The 22,972-nt window shown below is 38.3% G+C and overlaps 1 protein-coding gene across 23 annotated transcripts in view; it reads right to left on the reverse strand.

Annotated features, from left to right (window-relative positions):
* Window positions 1-22,972, reverse strand: part of ZBTB20 (zinc finger and BTB domain containing 20) — a 492,045-nt gene that overhangs the window by 225,679 nt on the left and 243,394 nt on the right. For 2 of the 23 annotated variants that reach the window (XM_054088461.1, XM_054088611.1), the window contains one exon: window positions 7,493-7,556. The exons of the other annotated variants lie outside the window; for them this stretch is intronic. The gene's annotated coding sequence lies outside the window, so the exon portion shown is untranslated. The remainder of the gene's footprint in view (window positions 1-7,492; window positions 7,557-22,972) is intronic. 23 annotated transcript variants of the gene reach the window in all.

Consider the following 22,972-nt stretch of genomic DNA (forward strand, 5'->3'; position numbering starts at 1 on the left):
TATGTCATGAGGTAAATAGCTTCCTGTTGTTTAATCTTTAAAGGTATTTCAGGATCTCTTAAATGCCCCACATAACAGCAAGGTCATATCAAGATTTTCCCATAAATACAGCAATCTCATATTTGTATCAGAACTTTCAATCATAAAAATCCTACGTTCTTATATAATGTAATGATCAAAGGACTTCTGCAATAGGCTCCTTACCAAAGGACCCTATTTCCAAATTGATTTCTCACTGAAAATTAGAAAATCATAAGTGAAGAAGCTTTATGAACTGCTCCAGAAATAGGAATTAAAGAATATACTGAGAAATTTGTCATCCCCAAAGCAGAAACGAGCAATTTCTGAAGCTCACACTTCAGCAGCACTATTGAACAGTAGAATCTGAAAAGGGAATCCAAAATTAACCTGAATGCACAGCAGAGACAGGATGAACCAATTCTATGTCTGGTTTTGTGGGAGAGACATGGTGGGAGGAACTCACCGCTCTTGCCCAGGAAGAATCCCTGCGAGCACTGCTATGTGCTGTAGGAACTTTAGTGACATCAGACTGTCGGGATCTGTGAAAGGTAATACTTTTGGAAGCACTACAATCCACCGAATGCTGATGAAAAATTAACTTTTCGGAAAGTATCTTTGACTTCTTTACCTGAAGACCTTTGGCTCTTGAAAAGGGGCCTGCCTTTTCAGTAGGGCAGTATTACCTGTGTTGCCAGTATTGTCCTATTGGGAACCCCTTTTGAATTAATGCTTACAATTTCAATTTTCTAGCAAAATGGCACATTTACCTGTAGAGATGGCTAAAGATATATCAAAATGCAGATCAGGAAATCTCAGAGTTCCCAACACTCTCACTCCAAGAGGGGAGTTCTTCAAGTAACACTTAATATCAGGTTAACATCAGACGTTTTCTGATTTCTGTATTTGCAGTCAGAGCAGCTGTACTGCCAGTGTTGATTCTGCACTGAGGGCAGCACGGCTACAATAGCTTCAACAACAGTCATGAGTTCTGACTACATCCAGCAGTTTGAATGGAGAATTTCCAAACTGAACTTGATCCCCAGCCTGCTAAAGCCAAGAAATTTTTCAATACACATTTGAAGGAAACTTAATCTTTTTTTCTACCAGAAATGGTATATACAGCAAACAGTTAATTTGAAAACCATACAGTCGCACATCCCCTCTATACCCCTGAATCTTCACTCTTATACCCTGCAGAAATGGCCTTGACTTTCTGAAGACAGATTGGCAAACGAGTTTCAGGTAGAAGTGAAGGCCTCAAGAGGTGTGTCAGTATTCAACTATTACAAATATTGAGGCAGTGATTTCTTCAAACACCTTTATAAATGTTTCTTAACATCCTGTTTATAGCACATTACATTCTCCTGTGACAAGAGCTGGTAGACCAGATCCTGCATGGTCGGATAGTTTCTTGAGCACCTTTCCTGTCCTCTTACACATCTGTAGGCATTCAGGCACAATGCAGCAATTGAATACAACCATTATAAAGACAATTCAACCCCTGGCCAACCCTCAGCATGCACATATGCATTTGCAAAGCATTAATGGCACAGTAAGCTAACAACAACCATCCCAATAATATTAGCCAGCTAGGCAAGATCTGCAGATGCTTTCTGTTTGCTTGGGATATTTTACTGCTTATATTATTATCTTTTTGATGTGTGCTGCTCCACTAGCATGCAGGAAATATTGTGAGTGCATCCACAACATAAACTATTTTATTTATAGAGCTCTGAGGTGGGGAGCTTTTATTTGTATATTTTTTAAAGCCTAAACACATCAATATTCCAGCTCTTCGTATCCAAGACAAGTGCAAAATATATTCTTCGATTCAATCAGCCTTCTTAAAACTAAATTCAATTTATACTGATATAGTAGGTTGCATGCTTAGCCATGTAAAAACATTCTGATGAATACAGGAGACAGCTGTTGGACAAAGAATATCTTCCTGTCTGTCTTGTCACAGGCCTGTAACTGAGAACACGCTATTGTCCAAATACATATTTATTTAAAAGCATCTTTTTTTGTATCACAAAATACCCCTTTACAAGTTTGAAAAACAGAAACAAAAGGTTAGGTTGTCTAACAAATGGAAAAGCTTTTCAATTCGTATTACTTCATCATCTTGTGTTTATCTCCGACTGCTGTGAGAAATCTAAAGCTTGCAGAGCCACAGTTTCCCCTGAATGGGTGATCAGACGTTGACTGCTCTATCTCTAAGTTACAAAAGCTGCAGTGCTGATATTCTTAAAGAACACGACATTGTTGTATGTAGCCAAATTTAAAGAAGCCAGGTCTGAATAACCAATGTGGCATGAGTGGGTTAATGTCTCAGTCCTTGTTCACAAAATAAGGATCATCACACTGTTGAGACAAGGTCAGTTGTTTTACATTTGCCAGCAATAAAGCAATCCTTGACTATGTTCTTCGCTTTTAATCTTTACCCTTGCCCTACTCATCCGAAATACCCCCTTTAAATTAATGTTTTTCCTTTGTAGGGTGCTCCCATTGAGATGGATTTAGGCCAGTCCTGAAGAATGTAAACTTAGCCAAAACCATAATCTAAAGTACTATGTCTCAAGGCGTACACCATATTGTGGCCCTGGACAAGACTGCTGCCAGAAGAACTTTTAAGTATACATGAGAATGGAGAGGAATAAACATCCAATATATTAGGATGAAAAAGAGAGAAAGTTTCACGTGTTACACAGGACAAGGAATGACTCAAAGCAATAACTAGGCTCTACTAAGGAAAGGTGCCTTTTAAATCAAATCTAAGAAGCAACAAACAGAAGTAAATACACTAATATTAACTCTATAGGCTTTACATTCACACTATCATTAGATTCAATTGTTTGCTGACTTTGCAAGCAATTGCACCGCGACAGACACCCAGAATCTGAAAGTTTTAGCTGATTACCAGCTCACAGAGAAGGAAGCCAGGAGAGCTGAAATCGTATCAAAGGCTTCCCAATTTGCTGAGCAGAAACACAGAATATATTTCCAGGGGACTTGCAGAGACAGATTCTGATTAACTGTTACACAGTCCCATTTTAACATTAATACAAGAAGACCTCAGCATAGTCTAAGGGTCTTCACATATTTTAAAGGTTTTTCTTGATTTAATAGAATATGACAGATTTAACAGATCTTTTAAAAACACATTTAGTAGAATTCTAGTGAAATACTCCCGTAAGTGCCACCCAGAAGAGCCTAAACACAACCCAACATTCCTGCTTTACAGCACATCTACAGACTGTGAAATTTGCTTTTGTTTCACAGTTGAGTTAAAGATTGCATTGCAAAGTTGCCCACGAAACAAAAATAAAAAATCATTTCAATCAATTGAATGTTTTGTTTTGACAAAATAATTTTGTTTTGATTGTAACTTGCAGCTTTGATTTAAATTTTATATTAGAACATAGCATACATTTTTGAAAGAAAAGTTTGAAACAAAAGCATTTCTGTTCCACAAATGACACGAAGTTTTATCTGGAAATATGAATAATGAAAATAAATAACAGTCCTGGAAGTTTTTTCTTTTTTCCTTTACTGAATCAGTATTTCCACAAGAAGAGAATACCACTATGTATTTGAATTTCATTTTAGTGCCTATAGTCCTGACATAACAGTACTCTTTAGTGAGCCTCTAAAGCTTGTAATACCTCAGCAATGCCATCAATATATCAGTGACAATATAATTATTATTAATAATCCAGCTAGTATATTGTTCTTGTCCAAGAACTAGTGGAACTTACTGATGTATTAAACTTAAGAGGCTTTTTCAGACAGTCATTTATTTAAAAACTAACACATCTCTTGTTGGGTCAATTATCCTTAGTTACTATTGCTGTTTGGGGAAGTATCAAAACCAGTTCTGAGTAGGATAAAGCAGAAGACTGAAACTCACAGAGAGTCCCACAAAAGAATGTGAAGCGAGGGGAATGCTAGTTGTTTCTGCTCTGTCCCTGTAACCTTAAACTTAACTGGCAGAGAAATATAAGAGGAGTTGAGATTAATAAGATGTTTAACATCTAATAATTCCTCTTTCTTTAACCATTTGCTCCAGTTGTTAAGGCTCTTGATTGCTGCGTATATATTTCCACATGAATAAAATGCAAAATACCATGAAATTCAGTCAAGTGAACCTTGACTGAAGCTGGAAGACAAATCATGGCCTAAAGTGAAAAGAATTCAGGGATTTCACCTAAATCAGGTAGCAGCAAGAGTGCCAACATATGAAACTATTCACTTAGGAAGACCAGAAGGAAAGCTGACTAGAAGGGCCTTTAATCACGACAGCACATCATTCCCAGTGACTGGCATCCCCTAGCTATTCCAGTGTTGAGAGGCTCAGGAGGAGTGGTTGTTTCCTGTGCCATTTGGTGAAGTTTTTTGTAACATGGACAGAATCTCAGTAAGAACCAAATAATTTTTGTTTCTTATAAAGCTAATTTCTGAATGCAGTACTTGGAATAGAATTCCAAGGATCCAAATGACAATGTACTGCTTAGTCCCTCATAGAAACACTTTCTTACTGGAACTTGAATCTACTTTCTACAACATTGGATGCCATGCTTTGCAAAGCAGAGATGAGGCAAGTCTTGGGGAGAGCTGTGGGGATTACCTCACCTGCTGTTTTTTAAAGTACTAGATTTGGGGAGGGGTATTTAGTGACAGATACGGTGGCTAAAATAAAAGGAATTTGGATTGCATGTTTTATAAATAGATTACTACCATATGAGAGAAATACATAGGCTTGTTCAAAACTGAACTATAATTACCTCAAACAGAGCTTTTTCTGCTCCATACCAAACAGACTGTTGAATTTGTGCTCTGCATGCTGGGCCTGTGTGCTGATACCTTCCACAATCTGAAAGGAGCTTAACACTCTCCTTCATCCTGCATGTGTCCTCAACTAAGGCTGTCTGTAACCCCTTCCTAGCACAGGAGGATTTTAGAGCCTAACTGCCTGAGGAAGATGATGACTCCCTCACTCCTCACAAAATGAAACTACAAATTTAAAGATCAGTTAAAACAGAAAATACTCAAATGCACTTCTGTGGCTCAGCATCATCAACCATAGCAGTAGATGATCCTAGGGCTTAGATCCACACTAGGTGAAAGGCTTCTCTTTCCTAAACACAAGGCGTCTTCCAAATGAAGTCTTTCAAACCTCTGCTACCAGCTTTCCTCTCCTTCAGCTCGTCTTAGTTATTGAAACAAACAATTGAAAAGCTAAGCACCTCTCCCCTTTCCTCTCTCAACTTGCCCTGCATCTCCCTAAAGACCCCAATGTTTTTTTGTTGTTGTTTCAAGCCACTGCACCAATACCTGCTCTCTTTGTTCTTTCTTGCTTAAAACTCCGAAGTTCCCAAGAGTGAATTTGAGAAAACTGGATTTCTCTAGTTGCCCCATTGTTCTTCTCAAGCAAGATCTATTTCAGATGCTTCTATTTCAAATATTTAATGACAGACCTATTCATACAAACATATGCCAACACCACTCCCCTGTCTGTTTGGCATGATGCAGAGCACAGAAAAAGTTTGTCACAAAATACAAGGATTCAGTTAGTCAATAAAATCAAGTTCTAAGTTATAAACAGTACGTAGCAGGTTCCATACATTGCCACACTTCCCAGAAGCAAAAGCTTGACAAAGAGCAATTTCAAGGGAGATCTTGCAGGACAGACACATCCAGTTAGCACTACTATACCCTGACTGGCTTCCCTTCCAGCAGGACCTGAAGAGACGCCAAAGACTGTGTTGAGCCTTGGAAATTTAACTTACTTTTGGGATTTTGTCTTCACTGCAATGTCATTTGAAAGTACAATGCTAATGTTGCCCCCAGCATGACTCCCACCCACAACAAAAGCCTCTTGCTTAAACTAAATGCTATTTTCATTTGACTTTTTGGCCTAAAAAAATTGTGAGTCCATGTGTTGCAGCTTCCAGTGGCTATAACAAAGTGAGAACAGAGCATTTCTCTGGTTATAGGTAAAAAGTGTTAATCTAAGGTCCTATCTGGGATCTAGACTAAAAATGACAACCCTTATACCCCACTACCTACAGTAAGCCCATTGAGATAGAGCAGATGACAATGTGATGTTAACCATCTATTTCTCCTCTCTATCTCTACAGTACATTGCTGACAAGTAAATGCTCAAAATTTGCAAAAGAAACCACCTGTGTACAAACCAGTTTAAGGCAGAGAACCCTTACCAGCATCAGTCTGTTACACAGTTCCAATAAAATTTGAACTCCAGACCTTTATATATATTTATATATATATATATATATATGAACAACATTTTTTTAAACCATATTGTGGCCTGTGAGAGCAAGCTAAGGTGTCCATACAGACAGTTTGGCAGTCTACACGCAGTCTGTGTGGCAAATCCAACCTCTGGCATCTTAACTGTCATCTACATACACCCTCTGTTTCTTCAGCCTAGTAAGTTGGCATAAGATGAGCAAGTCTGAGTGCAGGCAACTAATACAAATCACTACCAAAGTGGCCATATTGTCACCTGAACATCTCATGCTTTAGTTTATTTATAGTCTCCAGGGATGTAATCCCAGCTGGTAGTTTTAGTAAGTAGCGAATGTACTTTCACATTGGACCTTCTCCTTCTTGGGCTTCAGAGATGCCTTCCACAGATGACTGTGGAACATGAAGAGAAAAATTTCGGTGACGTTGGGCAGGCAGTTTTATCATATTGTGCATCTGAAAAGCTACCATCAGTCTCCGGCTAACAAGAGGACTTGGCAGCAAATCAGATTACTTTAACTGTCCAGAGGACTCTTCCCCCAGTGCCAGAGCAGTAGGATACAGGCATCATGGAAGCCTGTAACAAAGCATAAACTAATGCTATTTAGCAGTCAATACAAAATTGTGGACTACAAGGCCAGCTGCAGGGGCTGCCTTTTGCTTATAGGTTTTAAGCCAAAGCATTGGATAACAAGTGTTACCAGCGTCACATATCTACTCTTTTCCTGTTATTGTACAAGGATAGCTTCGCCCATTCTGTAGACATTAGCAAATGCCTTACTATAAAACTGCAAGTGATGCAGGGTTCTAACAGTCTTTTTCCCCTAGCTGCTCTGGGATTTTTCCTTTCTTGGCTGTAACCAGTTGCAACCAGTTGTGAATAAGTCGTTATCCCTCTGTGCAACTCACAGCAACTAAAAGAAACCAGTGTCATTATGCAAGTTTCCAAAAAAAAAAAAAAAAAAGTTTTGTTTTATGGTTAATTATCCATGGTCTATTTACAAAATAAATCAACCCATTGTGCACCACCAGGATTTGTGGCCTTGTTTGAACTTTGCTTTTCATTAATCACTTTAAAAATAAAAGCTAACTAGATTTTTTTTTTTTTCCATTTTTGGTTTATTACTTGCATCTGGGTATAAACTGTAAAAATGGTGAGAGAACAAAGTATGGATTATTCACCCTCAGTTTCATGACTTACATGATCTCAGTCTTGTCTTTCTCCACTTGCCTAAACAGATGCACAGTCCAAAAATTCCAACATTCTGTAAGAAATGCAATCACAAGAACATTGAAATATTTTTTAAACTCAAATTTTGACTTATTAAAAAAAATAAAAAGATTTCCTTAAGAAACAAAAAGGTTGACAAACATTTACAAACATATTTAAGCTGCTATAAAAGGCCAATAAAATTACTCATGCAGATACCTAAGTAATACACAAATGTTTGTGAGCTCTGAGTGCAAGGCTATTTTGTTTAGACAAAATCTGCTTGAAGGCAGGCCAGGGAAGGCAGAAAATGGATATCTGATTTCTTTATAGTGCTTATAATTCATACAAGAAACCAGATTTTTTTTTCTGAAAATGTTTTAATTAGATAAGATATTTAGGCCTTGCCCCCACCTACTGACAGAGAACTACTGAATTCTGAACACTAGCCAATGGAGAGGCAGGCGGAGGACATATCTAGCTGCTCTGTTAAAAAATCTGACTGTATTAACACTTCTTTCACTCTGACAGGGAGTATATTTGCATAAAAGTGAATTTTTCCTCAGCTTCAACCGAGAATGCTTGAACAATGTATTTGCTTCCACTATGGACCCTTAAAGCAAAACTAAAAAATAATAAGGGTTGATAAACAACCACAATAAAAGCACGTATAACACTAGGATAACAAAATGCTGCCTGCTCCTGCCCCACTTCCCCCTTTATTTACATTTACCAGTCACCCTTAAGCATTCTTTGCCTTTACTGTAACGAACAGAAAGTCACAGTGCTCTGCGTAATCACTAATGAAATGCTGCGGAAAAAGCTGTGTTGTCAGTAGGTCAAAAAATGTGATTCTGCTGCACTTAAGACTACAACTTTTTACTTCAAAGCTCCTGAGCTGGATGCAAGTATAAAGAAGACTGAACACAGCCAACAGGCATCTTTTAGAAACTGATATGAAGAGTTAAAGCTAGGACGTCAGACCATTAATGCTACATATTATTACTATTAGGAGCTCAGGAAGGTAATTTTTGCTTGCCTGTTGGTGTGAAATAGAATCGTAGAGATTTGGAAAGTTAAAGAAATCCACTGTCTCCTCCTCCACTTTGCAGATGGCTGAGCTCCTTTAACTTTCATTTCCAAAAGCAAATTAGCTCCTACTTAAATGAAAGTAAAACTTTAAAGCTGCTTCCACCTGACTGCAAAGCACAGCAGCTGGGCTGGGAGAGGAATAGATAGGCCTTCAAAGAAAATAAAAGCCTTTTTTAAGTGACTCCTAATATGAACGCCTGCCCTTGCAGCAGCGAGCTGTGGCCCTACAGCCGCTTTCCATTACAAATGCTAAATTGGGAAATGTTTAACATTCTTTGTTTAATCTTTGCAGTATAAAGAAAAAAGCAGCTGATTCTCAGAAACAGGACAGCCCGAACAACCATTATGGATCTGCCTCTCCCTTCCTCAAAGCAGAACAGACCCTTTCCAGCCTCAGCAGCAACTGATAATTTTTAATCAGAAATGTATATTTAGATGGATAGTAGAAGACAAGATTGGAACTTTGTCATTTTTTTATTCAGTCATGTGAGGACCTAAGGCAACCAGGATATTTAATAAAAACAGTAAGCAGAAAAATAGTTTAAAAAATATATGTAGTCAAAACCATCTGAAAGATGGTTTCAGATTTTATGCAGTGTTCTGTGTTAACATCTTTCCATAGTCTTCCTAAGAAAAGTATTATTTTTTGTTTTGATTTAAAATATTATCAACTGATTCTGTTCTTCTCTCGTTCACAGCACAGTCAAAGCAGTAAGTCCATCTATTCTGCTGCAAACAGTCACAAATAAAGCAGCAAAAACTCGGGAGCGAAACAATCCTCTCTACCGTTAGCACAGGCAAACTCTCCTTCTATCTTGTCTCTGCAAGAACTTCCCTAAAGGGATGAGTTTCATCGTGCATTCTGGAAGCCAAAGAAGTCAGTGGTTTCTTCAGTCAACGGTTTCTTCAGTCAAAATTATGAAATAATACCCCAAATCAAGTCCCCCACATAAACGGAACCATTTGCCGTTAGTTTTCTTACAAGATTTTACCCTGAAGAACACTTTCTGAAAGTCTAGATCCCTGCTCTCTTTTTACTACAGATATAAAAGCCATGTTCTAAAGAGTTAGTTTTAAGCCTCTGCATCAGTAAAGTGAAGAGAGTTTTTCTGTTCTTCCCACCAACATTCAGCAGTCAGTGGTGATGAGACCAGACACCCAGGAAAAAAACCCATGAGTAATGAGTTCTTCCCCAAAGTGGGTATGACAGACTGCACGGTGTGTCCTCTTGAGGGGTTCACACTGATGTAAACGCTCCATCCCAACAGAGACCTCTTCATTTAGTGTGAACACAAAAAAATTAACCACTGTGCAGAAGAAAGAGCAAGGAACATCCAGGCCTCAACCCTGCTCTAAGCACTGCACCCATCCCAACAATCCCTCTACATACTGGACTTCAGTGATCCTTCCCCATGGGTGTCATGGGCCACCTGCACACATCAGATTTAACAGCAAAGACCAGGATATACACATTCTTGGATGCGAGAAATAAACTCTCTGCTTCATTTGCTTTGAATGTATAAGATAATAATTTCAAAAAGATGGAGTGCAGGAATATTCAGTGTGGCTAGGTGTGATACTTTTGTTACAACTACTCTAAGTATATTGCTTCTTGCTTAATTTCTTACAGGCTTCTGTAAGTCAAAAAGATCCATGAAAATATTGAAAGGACTAGCGATCAATTACTGATAGTGAAGGTCACAAAATTGTCATAAGCTTCAACCAAAGTGTCAAAGTTGCATAAAACACTGTTCTGAGGAGGGAGGGAGGGAGAGAGGAAACCTTGCAGAATAATTAATAGATAAAAAAAAGACTACTGTAGCTAATTCAGAACATTGCTGCACACAGCAAAATCATGTTAGCTAGCTGTTTTTCCAATATACCCAACTCCGAGCATGTGTCAGGGAAGAAAAATAATGAAATTTTAAAATAAAAATTAACGCAGAGCACTTTTCATTTTTGCTATTGTTTTTAAACCTTTAGGATTTACATTTAATCTTTTTTCTAAAATAACAAACTTGAATTTAAGAAAACTAAGTCACAGATCTTCATAGCGGCAAGGCTCGAACAGCTTATGTTTAAAAATAAAATACTAGAGTCTTTTTAAGTTGTGAAATGAAGTCTTATTCATTAAAACTGAATATTAACATCTCATTTCAGAAACTGTTCAAACCATCACTTCTGCCTATTTTGCCTATGAATTTAGGAAGACAGAAGTTTCACAGGTTGCATGTCTAGCATCTGGTCAAGTCAAATCACCCTCTCCTCCATAAATTAAAATTAGGTTTCCATTCTGCAGAAAACACAAAATTCCATCATTCTGGGCACTGTTCAGCAGTGCATATATGACCAGATTTTTTATCAGCAGGCATATCCAAGGGTTTTTGTTCTTGTTTAGTTGGTAAGTACTTGGACTTAGAAAATAATTAAACATGTATTTGACAACTGAAGATGGTTGGGGTCTTGTTACAGCCCCATTTAAGTGTACCAAGCAAAGCTAGGGAATTGGAAAGTTAGAGGTAACCTAGTGACAGGCAAAGAAACTTCTCAGTAACTGAAAAGCATGCAAATGACTTTAAGAGGGAAATCCACTTAAATTCATTTGCTGAAAGTTATCAGATTTTGTACATCTACTCTAAATAAGACTTCTATTTTAATTAGTGAAGACAAAAAATTACAGACTAAAACTCTGAGAAGTCAGGCAGAAAGTAATTTTCATTCAAAGACACAGGACCACCCTTTTGATTAAGTTAAACACTGGAATCATTATTTATTACGTTCTCCGTAAAGCTACAGAGAAGACAGTCTGAATCTTCCAAGCATTTTATAAAGAGCTGACAGCTATTAGGGACAACAACGTAAGAGATTTTAAAGAGATTACTCTCTGCTGCATGCAACCATGTCATGAACTGCTAGCAATATGTTGATCCAGCCCCATCTTACAACTACATAGGTTTCCAGGCCTTATGATTCCTATAGAACAGTCTTCCAGAACTTAATACTCTGATGACTAGAGTCATCTTCTGATTTGCAGCTAACGTTTATGTATGGTTAGTGCCTGTATTTTGGTCTTTGTGGCAATACCGGTCTGTAGCTTAAATGAATTTTTATCTTATCCAAATTATTTGAACACCTTCTCCCTGTGTGTTTAAATCCACTTTATAAACGTTAATAAAATAGCTTTTGAATATTTCTGTAGGGCACAATAAACCAAGTATCTACTACCATAATCCCTAAGAGATTCTGTACCGAGACAGAAATGGAGGCAGAAGAATTTTTCATTGCCTAAAGCCAAAGCAAGGACTGGTTTCAGAATCAGGCAGGGAATCCAGGTGTACAAATATACTTTTGAATATATATGTACTCCCCAGCAATTTAGTGAAATATATTTATACAGCTTATAATATACTTACAGAGCTTAAAATATTCCACTTCCTGTTTTCACAAAACCCTATTTCATTTAAAGCTTGTCTCAGGGATCACTGTTGAAAGATGTCAGCTTTAAGTATTTTTTCTATTATGCCTGAAGTGGGCATAATTCACACTCAGGCTTATATTATGACTCCTTCCCAATGCTGGAAAAACACTTTAAAATAACTGAGAATCAAGCTCTGTAACTTTATAATTGACCAAATAGACTCCTGACATAATATAAACAGAATTAGCAGCATTACACTAGGGAAGAATCTGTCCAAGAATGTGCACGCAGACAGGAACGGTTTGTAAAGGCCAAAAGAAAACAAACCCTGACACAATGCTCACAACCACAAACAGGTCAGATCCTCAGAGGATACAACTAGGAATAAACTGGTTGCAATAAGTACAGGAATATTTCGCCTTGTGATCAAAAAGTATGAGGTTTTCTTAGTATTGACCCCTTTCTTCCCTTTTTTGAGCCCCATAAATCCCTCAATTTTTATTCTTCTAGCAGGTTTATATGTTTTTCACTTGCATTTGACAGAAATAAATTGAAATATCTCAGCCAATCCCAATCAAAAGTATCTCTGAATCTCTACAAACATCAATCACTTATATAAAATAAAAACGGATAAATAAAGTTCAGTGCAACCTCAAATTTCACTGTGCTTCTGCACTTGCTGCTGTTACATGGAGACTGACCTGACACTCGCATTAAGGTCAGGAGAGGAAAGGGAAAAAGCTTCCATTGTATACATCCAAAGTTTGCGGGGGTAGAAGAGAGAGGAGGAGAGAGACAGAAACACTGTGCAGAAGCCGGGGATGTTCCAGAGTGCACTGTGACAGGAATACACTCAATAAGAATTCCTCCAGCCAAAACCAGATCTTAAATAGATCCATTGTCTTCCAGCCTGAAGCCTTTAAAAAATGCTTGAAATTAAAGTCTGTGCTGTGGGCACCCGGTTGTTCTTTCCTTTCATCAGGATTTGCAGGTTTTAATACAATCTGTCGTGAGGAAAAACAGTAGAGCCGTACAGTCCGGAGAGGTAACAAAAGTGAAAGGCAGGCGAGAGTTACGTAACTGGCTTTTTACATAAATATTATATTTAGAGATATTTTGCTTTTCAGAAAGGAAAAAAGATTAAAATTAAAAAAAAGCACAAAACTACGCCAGAGAATTCAATCCAACCTCCCTTACCCCTCGTCCCTCTTTCGCTTTGTAACATGTATCGAGTAGTTAAAGTGAGGTTTTTCTTTTCCTTTTTCAATTAAGACTAAACAAACAACCAATTCAGCCTTAAACACTTCATAATAGTTTTTCTCGTATTACCTGAAGAGTGCACCACATCATGGAAGCTGGAAACAAGTCTTATTTTAAAGTACAAGTAAGTCTGCCTTGCTTATCTGCAGCATGGGGCAATTAGAAATGACCATGGATGTTAAACTAACTCCCCTCTGTACAGTCTGAGAAAAGGGAAAAAAACTGCAAGTCTCCCCATCTGTTATTTCCTTCTTCTTCTTTTTTTTTTTTTTTTCTGTTGGCTGTAGAAAAGCAAAATTATGCAAGAGCTTTTGAATGTAAAGCCTGTGTGTGCTTTTTCCCTTTTTGTCTCTGTGTACACGGTATGTGATATTGCGTAACTGAGTACAGAGTGGGCGGTTAGCATTTACTATTGATTTACACTACTCCATATAATGAATTCAGAGCTCTAAGAGAGAGACACAGACAAAGAAATGCAGAGGGGTGAGATGCAGATTTATGGTACGCATGAGAAGGGGTGGTATGGAAAGGGAGAACCAAAGCATTTGGAAACAGAATTATGCCGTTTTGAACCAAATATGCTTTTCCCAACATTCCTTTTCATGCCCTTTCCTAGAAGAGCAGATGCTTCACAGAAACCACGTACCCCTCCGTCCAAAAACAAGTTTTCCTTCCCACACCCACTACTCAAATCCTATTAGAAACTACAGAAAAATACATATTAATTCCACGGTGGCACTTTTTGTGCTAAGTATAAAGATGCTCATAGGGAGCTCATATTCAGCTATAAGGGTCATTAAGGTTACTAAGAGAAATTTTTCTTCAGAAATACTATACATCAACTTCTGAATTACTCCCTGACAGGCTTGTAGGAGCACTGAAATCATAAGCACTAGGCACAGTATGGAAGACAAAGCCCTGGGTTTTTTGAGATGGTTGGGTGACATATGAGTACGGGAATTAGAGGCTGGAAAGGAGGAACACTTGACCTATTTTGCTTACTCATTACACCTGTGAAAATACCCCTGATGTTCTCTCTTGTGCACACGCACACACCTGCAGTCCTCAATTTAGACACAGATAGGCCTCTTGGTCTGTAATGGGAATCATATTGAGTCAATAAGGTGAAATTCTCTCATTTTCACAGGTGAATGCCCACCACATTGCTGAATCCTTTGCCTCCAAGGTACGATATGGGTTTCCAAATTCTGCCTGTTCCCACTTGACACTAGGTGCTACAAAGCAGGGAAACACCACCAGGCTGGCACAACACTGGGCCGTTAGGCATTTATTTATTTATTCATATTGGGTGGAGATTTTGTTGAAGTCAATATGCTTCTAAAGCATACTAACATAGTTTCTAAAGCACATTGAAAGACTGAAACGAGCTTTATTATAAGCTACAGCAGATACCTAGTCCAGTATCAGTAATTAAACTGATAACAACAACAGAAAAATCAACTCCCAATAGTCTTAAAGCTTCTTTTGCATTATCTTTACTGGAAGACATGTATTCCCTATGTTAATTTCTTCAAATTCTGTGTAACGGGCAACATGCTTTGTCTTTAGAGGTTCCGGTATCAGGCATTTTTTTACAGGTCCTAAATTAGCAAAGCAAGCAAACTAAACCTACCATGTTACAAGAAAGGTGAACTGTATTTTAAGGAAATTCCACAGATATGCAATGTTTCTGACTATTCTACTGATCTTTTTCTTTTCCCTAGATCCACATCTAGTAACATTAACTACGCTACTGCCAGACAGCATACAGTCAGGATCTCTGTCAGGATGCTAGAAAAAGAAAACACTAATTCAGTCTTGCATGTGTTTATTCATTTTCTTTGCACAAAACTGGAATTGCATTGAAATTTTCCCAGAAAAGTTTTACACTGAAAATTACGTACAGCCTAGCTAGTCTGATTTATCTTAAAATTAAGATAATCCTTAAAGGAAAAGAATACGGGACCTAGGTATGCAATCTTGACTAAGCGCTCATTACAGATTGGACCCACTCAAACCATGCTCAGGCATGTCTTCTTTGTTGAACATGAGAACACTGGGGAAAAGAAATGAGACATAGAAGACACAAAATCTACATCACTGCCATGTGGTTACTAGAAACGATGTTTCACAATCATACTTTCAGTGATGCTATGCAAGTCGAATGTCTCAGGAAGACTGGACTATAGGACCAGCTTCTCAAACAATAAAAACCTGCCCTCTTCTGAACAGACTGCACATGAAGGGGAACATATTTTTCAGCACCATTTTTACACTTGAAGTTAGTATGGATGTTTAGTATGTCCTCATCTGTAGTGGCTTAAAATGCATTAGATTTATAGAATGTTATATAAAAGAGAGAAACTAAAGAAACAACAGCTAATGGATATCATTAAGAGTAGCTCCAACGCAGCTTTATCATTGTCCAGAGAAACTGTATGTTTAAGTACTTGTTTGCATGTTAGACTATAAGCTGTGTATTGTACAAACCATGTTCAGAGATCTGAATACTCTATAAATATGGGGAGAGAGTAGGGAATTCAGTTCTGATATTCTTTACTTGAGGGGCCATGGACTGAAGCTGACAAAGTTTTCACTATAATGTAATTGCCTTCATTCACTCAAAATTTTTGGAAACTTCACTATGTAAATGTTCTGTTCTTAACATTTACCTAATTTGAAATTTCAAGAAAACTTGTATAAACAAAAGTTCTTCTGTTTTGCACATGAGGAATGTGAAAAAAAAAATAACACAGCAATTTAAGAGAAAGAGGAAAAAGAGAGAGATAAAACTATCTACAATAAAAAGAATTAACAACTGAAAACACAAATTGATTCAGTGCTTTTGAAGTTAATACTGGCTAGATCCATGTTTCAGGAAAAAGTTTTCTACTATGATGAAAATACTGAAGTTTCTAAAAGTCCACACAGCTATTAAATCCTAACAAATATTTTACGAAGAATAACTTGAATACATAATTCAGACAGAAAGTCCTAAAATAACCTTTGTATGTGCTAACAAACTGACCTTTTTATATGTAAATTAAAGACTGTGACATGCAGTTATCTGACATATGATCTCCCTCCAAGACAACATACCTGCATGGTATATTTTTTTTCACTACACTGGACAGCTGATTTGGGTTGTTTTTTTCTTTTTCTGATTAGCAAAACACATTAATAGTAGATACTATTTGCATGTATCAAAGATTCTATAGCTCCGTATTTGCAGAAAAACAATGTGACTTCTCAGTAAACACTATCATAGGGGAGAGACTAAGGTTATAAGCAAGTTATTACTCTAGGATTTCATGATTTTGCATGTAAGCTTAATGCTTCTCAATACAGTTTCTTTCCTTTTAATGACTGTAGGAGGAGAGAAGCATAGTACTAGGTTACTGTGGGCTTTTAATGGCAAAATGAATAATAAAAAGTTACTAAAATGATGGAGACAGAAAATAAATACATTACAGATGCTTGCGAACTCTTCTTGCCTATTAAGGAATCAATAAACCTTTTGCAGACCTCCTGCAGCATGACTTTCCTTGCAGTGAAAGTAACCCACAACATATACACTTTTCTAGGCAATTTACCTTTATTTTCCTCCTTTTGGACTCTACCATTTTGGAATGACCATGACTCAGCAGAAGTTACTAAACTTTCCCACCCCTCAACGAACCTATTAAAATGTGTAATGGTGCTATTTCCTAATGGCTCATACCGACTGACATATTTCCAGTTTGAGTCAAAATGAATGGCAGTAAAACTGGCAAAAAAACAGAAAGCAAAGTCCAAGGAGACTAGCAGAGAACTTGGAGTCAGAAAAAAAAGGTCCCTGGATATTTTTGCCTTGTCTGCCAGAACCAAAAGAACTAAGGTTATGTCAGTGTTTCCATAATAAACCTCAGTTTTCAAGACTGTAACTCAGCTGCAATGATCTGATACAGACCGAAATCAACACTTGCAAGGTTTTAGATCAAGAGCAAATATATATAGTTAAAACCAAACAAACAAACAAACAAAAATCCCCTACTGTAAACAGAACCTAATGTTATAATTCAATCTGGTACGGATTTATCAATTTATCAGACTTAGGGAGAGAAAGGAGCAGGGAACCAGGAAACAAATTTCAGAAATCACAGTGAATGCTTTCTGGGATAGCATAACTTCCCTTCCAGATATTCCCTATGAGACTTTGAAAAGACTATATTTCTGTAGCAGTTGGGGGCTCAGTGTAATCCCTGTCCAACAAACATCAATATTTGTTTTGGTCCCTAAAAGCAGTATCTTATTTTGAAGATAGTGTGGCTGTTATAATATGCAGCAAACTCAGAGGAGACTAGGAGAGGGATTTGGAAGAATTTACTGAATAGGCTTGTTAGTACTATAATTTATCATACTCGTTCACCTTATATGTCTCAAGTACCACACTTTAGTGCACACTACACAGGTTTCAACTCACAGAAGTCTGAGTCCTCGCACATCTGAGGAGTCCCCAAAATGCAGAGGGCAAGGTCCTCCTGCAAGGCATATGAAAACTGTGCCCAGGGCTGAGTGCATCCTCCAGCCCAGAAGCGAGGGGTGATGCTGTTGCTGCCAGACTCGCCACGAGCAGCAGCACCCAAATAGAGTCTGCAGGTCCTTGTTTTATAAAACGTTTCAACTAGCTCAAGGACAAACAAAAGAGCCATTGCCTTCGCTGACTGTTACAGATTTCCCCATAGCTTCTTATGGTTTATATGCATACGACTTTGGACTCCACTTTGTGTTTAATTCAGGTTTCTCAATCAATACAGTAAAAAGCAAGCACCTTCACATGGTGCTTTCTGTGACTTAACAATAAATATTTAGAAATCACCAAGGTGATTGGAAACTGGGATCTAACCTGAAAAACATGTTAAAATATACCTGGAACAGCTTGGTCTCAGGTATCAAAATAAAAAAGTTCCATCACTTCATTGTTTTTACAGTAAAGAATTTTTTTCTAATGTCCACTCTAAAACTTCCCTGATGCAACTTGACTCCATTTCCTCTCATCCTATCACTTGTTACTTGTGAAAAGAGACAAGTGAATGCTTTCTGGGATTGCTTTCATGAAGTCGTAGAGAGCAATAAGGTCTCCCCTCAACCTCTTCTTCTCCAGGCTAAACAACCCCACTTCCCTCAGCTGCTCCTCACAGGACTTGTGCTCCAGCCCCTTCATCAAACTTGTTGTCCTCCTCTGGACACACTCCAGTGCCTCAATGTCTTTCTTGTAGTGAGGGGCCCAAAACCAAACACAGGATTTGAGGTGTGGCCTCACCAGTGAGGAGTACAGGGGGATGATCACTGCCCTGCTTCTGCTGGCCACAACATTTCTGATACATGCCAGGATGCTGTTGGCCTTCTTGGCCACCTGGGCACACTGCTGGCTCATGTTCAGCTGGTTGTCAGTCAGCACTCCAGGTCCTTTTCCACCATGCATCTTTCTTGCTGCTCTTCCCAAGACTGTAGCATTGCATGGGGTTGTTGTGACCCAAGTGTAGGACCCGGCACTTGGCCTTGTTAAATCCCATACAACTGACCTCAGCCCATCAACACAGCCTGCCCAGATCCCTCCGTAAAGCATTCCTGCCCTATTGAGCAGATCGACACTCCCACCCAATTTGGTCTCATCTGCAATCTTCCTGAGGGTGTGCTCAATCCCCTCATCCAGATCATTGACAAAGATAACAAACTGGCCCCGACACTGAGCTCTGGGGAACACTGTGACCAGCCATCAATGGGATTTAGCTCCACTTACCACAACTCTCTGGTCTCAGTGATCCAGACAGTTTTTTACCCACCAAAGAGTACACCTGTCCAAGCTATGAGCTGCCTGCTTCATGAGTACTTCCAATGAAATCATGAGACCTATATTGTTCAGTTACCCAGCTCTGTGACATAGTTATTATCAGTTCTACTCACAAATGGGGAAATAAGTGCAGAGACTCTAAATAATTTGTGCAAGATCTCCCTATAAATGAGTGGTCAAGCTGGAAAGATAACATGAAACTCTTGTCTGCTAGCCTCTGGCTGTAAACATCTCAATACTGTATTGTACAAAGAAAAATAAAACACACTATTGACAAAGTTTTTGCATTTTCCAGCAATCTTGATTTATCGGAACACCCTCATAAAAATGTTACAGAGTAAGAAAAAAATGACTTTTTAGTCCCTCCCTGAGTAGCTGCAATGTTTTCTTTATATCTAGTAAGATTAAGACCTTTTTGTCTTTACCTAACTATATTACAGCTATGGATTAGCCAAAGCGATATTGTCGCAACAGAAAGAAAGCTGACTGTTAAAACAGGCATCATAGATTTCCAAACAGAAGGCTGAGATACAAATATACACACACACTCCCAACATTACTCCTGAAAGTTAATTTTTTTAATGAACTTAAATGCTTTTCACGATACTCTGCCACCCAGGTTGTAGGACCTGAAGAATAGAATATCTGTTGTACAGCAGAAGCAGAAAGTTGACAGTGTGTGAGGCTTATTGTAAAACAGAAACTAGAAGTTGCACCTTCTCAGACTGTGGGTCTGGATTTTTTATTTTATTTACGTATTTTAAGATTAAGTTATAAATGTTATGCTTTGTTTCCATCCCCTGACCTCAAACCCAGAAGAAACTACACAATGGTTTGTATTAAGCAAACAATTAGAAGTAGTACATCTTCTGTCATAGCTGCTGCTTATATTGTAAAGAAGTTTTCTTACCTTTCTACTGTGTTTGCTGAGAGCCAACGGTGACATCTCCTCAACCATTTCAGTGTCAGCTACTCTTTTATTATGCAGAATGCAAGCAAAACTGATACTGTGCTGATCTGCTCACTTTCACTCTATATAGTGTCTACATTTATAGGCTTAGCCTTCTATTTGAATCTATATTTATCTGCTTTATCTGCCTACAGTGCATCTGTTTCTCATACACACAGACATATATACATACACACGCATGTATGCACACAAATATACAGACATATATAAACACACATACGGGCATACCCAAGAACAGGCTTCTGTTCAATAGTAAGATTTGTATAAATATAAACATATGCAGTATACACAACATAAATGAAGACACATGCACAAAGAAAATCATAAACAATTACATGAATATGTCTTGCTGGCTTTAGAAAGGTTTATTATTCATCAGGCTGCCTACTCTAGTGGCTGATATATGATTAGTTTTCTTTGCATTACTCTGCTGCTATACCTTTGCAAGCAGTAGCGTTTTTTTCTGTTGCTTTGCCTGCCTGGAATATTTTCTGTGTAAGCTTACTTGGCACAGTTGTGAAATCACTGCCTGTAGAATAATTCCCAAATGGTACCACTAGCAGTTTTCCTTAGGCTAGTCATTAAAACGGCCAGAGTTAAGCCACCCTGTGCCTTTTCAAGAGACCTTCCCCTAGAGCAAAGGAACAAGGTGTAGCTCCAGATCCAGGTCAATCTGGCAATTTTAAAACTAAACATCCCTAGGCCTTAAAAATAAAAAAACATTTTCCCAAATTACCAGAGGTCAAATGGGGGTATTCACCTTTACGTGAGAAAATACCAGCATGCCATACTTCCCTGCCTCATGAGACAGAGTTGCAGGTATTATGTCCCATCGCTTAGCTAAGTCTTGACTCAACCTTTCTTCCTGCTAGCTAGGCTTCTGCTGAGTCTATCAGAACTGCCAAAGGAGATGACAGAACTGAAGTCTGTGACACTAAGGTCTCCATGGTGCAATAACGTGATAAAGCCTGCATTAGGCCAGTTATGTAAACAGATTAAGAGGCAATCCCAAACACAATTGGGACTGAGGGTGGGGCAATCCCAAGAACAATAACAGGCTGGATGGAGAATGGATTCAGAGTAGCCCTGAAGAGAAGGACTTGAGGGCATTTTTGGATGAGAAGCTCAACATGAGCCTGCAATGTGTGCTTGCAGCACAGAAAGCCAACTGTATCCTGGGTTGCATCACAAGTGTGACCAGCAGTCAAGGGAGATGATTCTGCCCCTGTACTCTGCTCCCATGAGATCTTACCTGCAGTCTTGTGTTCAGTTCTGGAGTTCTCAGCACAAGAAGGACATGGATCTGCTAGAGCAAGTCCAGAAGAGGGCCACAAAGATGATCAGAGGGCTGGAGCACCTCCCATATGCAGACAGGGTGAGAGAGATGGATTTGTTTAGCCTAGAGAAGAGAAACCTCCAGGGAGACCTTAGAGCAGTCTTCCAATACTTAAAGGAGGAGTATAAGAAAGCTGGGGAGGGCTTCTTTATCAGGGAGTGCATGAACAGGATGAGGGGCAATGGTTTGAACCTGAAAGAGGGGAGATTTAGGTTAGATACTAGAAAGAAATTTTTCCTGAGAGGGTAGTGAGCCACTGGAGCAGGTTGTCCAGAGAAGTCGTGCAATCCTGATCCCTGCAGATGTTCAAGGCCAGGTTGGGTGAGGCTTTGAGCCACCTGATCGAGTGGCAGGTGTCCCTGCCCATGGGAGGGGGGTTGAAACTGGATGATCCTTAAGGTCCCTTCCAACACAAACCATTCTATGATTCTATGACTAAAGCATTCTTCCACCAGAGGTTCCAAATGGTAAGAGCAAAGCTAAGCAACAAAGTCATTGGGGATTTCTTTCTGTCTCTCATTGCAGAAGCTATATTTTGACTACCCAGTTGCTCATAAGGCAGTGAAAATGAACTGCTGATTCAATACATGACCTCTGGACTCTTCTGAAAGGAGCAGGAACTGTTAAGCCAAAAACCTACTGGAAATATAGGATAACAAAATAAGATACAAAGAACTCACTGCATATCAAGGGAAGTTGAAAAAGACAGCATTGCATTGCCCATAATCTTCTTGAAATACTGCAAAACTTCAAATACGGCCAAACAACATAACTTACCATTTTACAGGAATAAAAAGCTAAACTCAAATCTAAAAAAAGTCTCCTTTGAGATATACATAATAAGTATATTAAAGAGTAACTTAATGGACAAACAAATTATTAGGGTGTATTTAAAAACTGCAAAGAAGTTCTGAAATATCCTGTAACTCAAAATCAAGAAACAAAAACACCTTAAGAAGAATTTTTAGTTCAAGATCGTGTTGGATAACTAAACCAGAAATATTTGTTCCTAAATCAAAGACTTCTGGATAATTCTTTCATTCACTTGATCATACTGAGGAAATGTGTGTACCTGCTATTAGATAGTCCATTTGAAAGGGTTTTCAGAAAATCTACAGACAAGAAGGTATTTAAATGTAATATGGATATACTTTCCACAGAGAAATTTTCTTCATAGCTTCATTTCATTTCTTTTTGGTCTTAATATTCCTGTTTCTCAATCATTATACTGAACTACAGCTACTGAACAAAACTTGGTTCATGCCTTCCTCACTGTTAAAGTTACCCTTTAACCCTTGACGGCTAACACACACATTTTATATTTAAAAAAAATTGTAATTCCATCCTCTTAACTTCCTATTTTTTTAAAAAAAAATACCACAACTTATAGTAACAGGGGATTCACTCTACTTGAAAAGTTTTGCCATCTACAAATAAAATACCAATTTGAAAGAGGGAAGAGAAAGAATTCTCCATTAACTTCTGCATTATCACCATTAACTTCACCATCAGTCTGGTAGGGTCTATTATGAAAACACTCCCATACTGCTGTAAATGACAAC

Source organism: Cuculus canorus, chromosome 1, assembly GCF_017976375.1.
Source record: "Cuculus canorus isolate bCucCan1 chromosome 1, bCucCan1.pri, whole genome shotgun sequence".
In the NCBI taxonomy this organism is placed as follows: domain Eukaryota; kingdom Metazoa; phylum Chordata; class Aves; order Cuculiformes; family Cuculidae; genus Cuculus; species Cuculus canorus.